This window comes from Phalaenopsis equestris, unplaced genomic scaffold (assembly GCF_001263595.1).
Source record: "Phalaenopsis equestris unplaced genomic scaffold, ASM126359v1 Scaffold000970, whole genome shotgun sequence".
Classification (NCBI taxonomy): domain Eukaryota; kingdom Viridiplantae; phylum Streptophyta; class Magnoliopsida; order Asparagales; family Orchidaceae; genus Phalaenopsis; species Phalaenopsis equestris.
The window spans coordinates 95000-95697 of NW_018165409.1; positions in this window are offsets into that span (position 1 = coordinate 95000).

Below are 698 nucleotides of genomic sequence, written 5' to 3' on the forward strand. Positions count from 1 at the left end.
AACAAAAACCAATACAACCTCATACAACCTCTAAGTCAACAGACCCGAAAATATGTGTAGGGTCGTGTGTGTGATTTGTTTCTGTCGGGGAATTAGCGGGTGTGTATTTTATCAAGTCGAGAAGTAAGGACTCTCACTGGGAATTGGAGAGCGGACTTTGAGTTATGAAATTTCAAAGATTTCTAAAGGATGGGAGTCAGAATGTAAGTGCCGACCCCGAGGTGGGAATTGAAATTCAGATATCAATTCAAAAAAAGAGAGAGAGAGAGAGTCAGAGTGTAAGGACCGAACTCTAATATAATGAATCAAAAATGTAGGACTGAGGATTGAAATGTATTATGTTAATTCTCGAGAGAGAGTGTCGGAATGTAAGGACCGACTTCAAATGTAATGAATCCAAAATATAGCAATGAGAATTAAAATGTATATCAATTCTCAAAAGAGAAGTCAGAATGTAAGGACCGACCTCGAATGTAATGAATAAAAAGTATAGGATTGAGAATTAAAATGTATATTAATTCTCAAAAGAGAATGTCGGAATGTAAGGACCGACCTAGAATTTAATGAATCAGAAGTGTAGGATTGATTCAGGAATGGGAATTGAAATGTAGGTCAATTCTCAAAAAAGGGTGTCAGAATGAAAAGACCGATCTCGAATGTAATGAATCAGAAATAATCAGAAATGTAGGACTGATTCG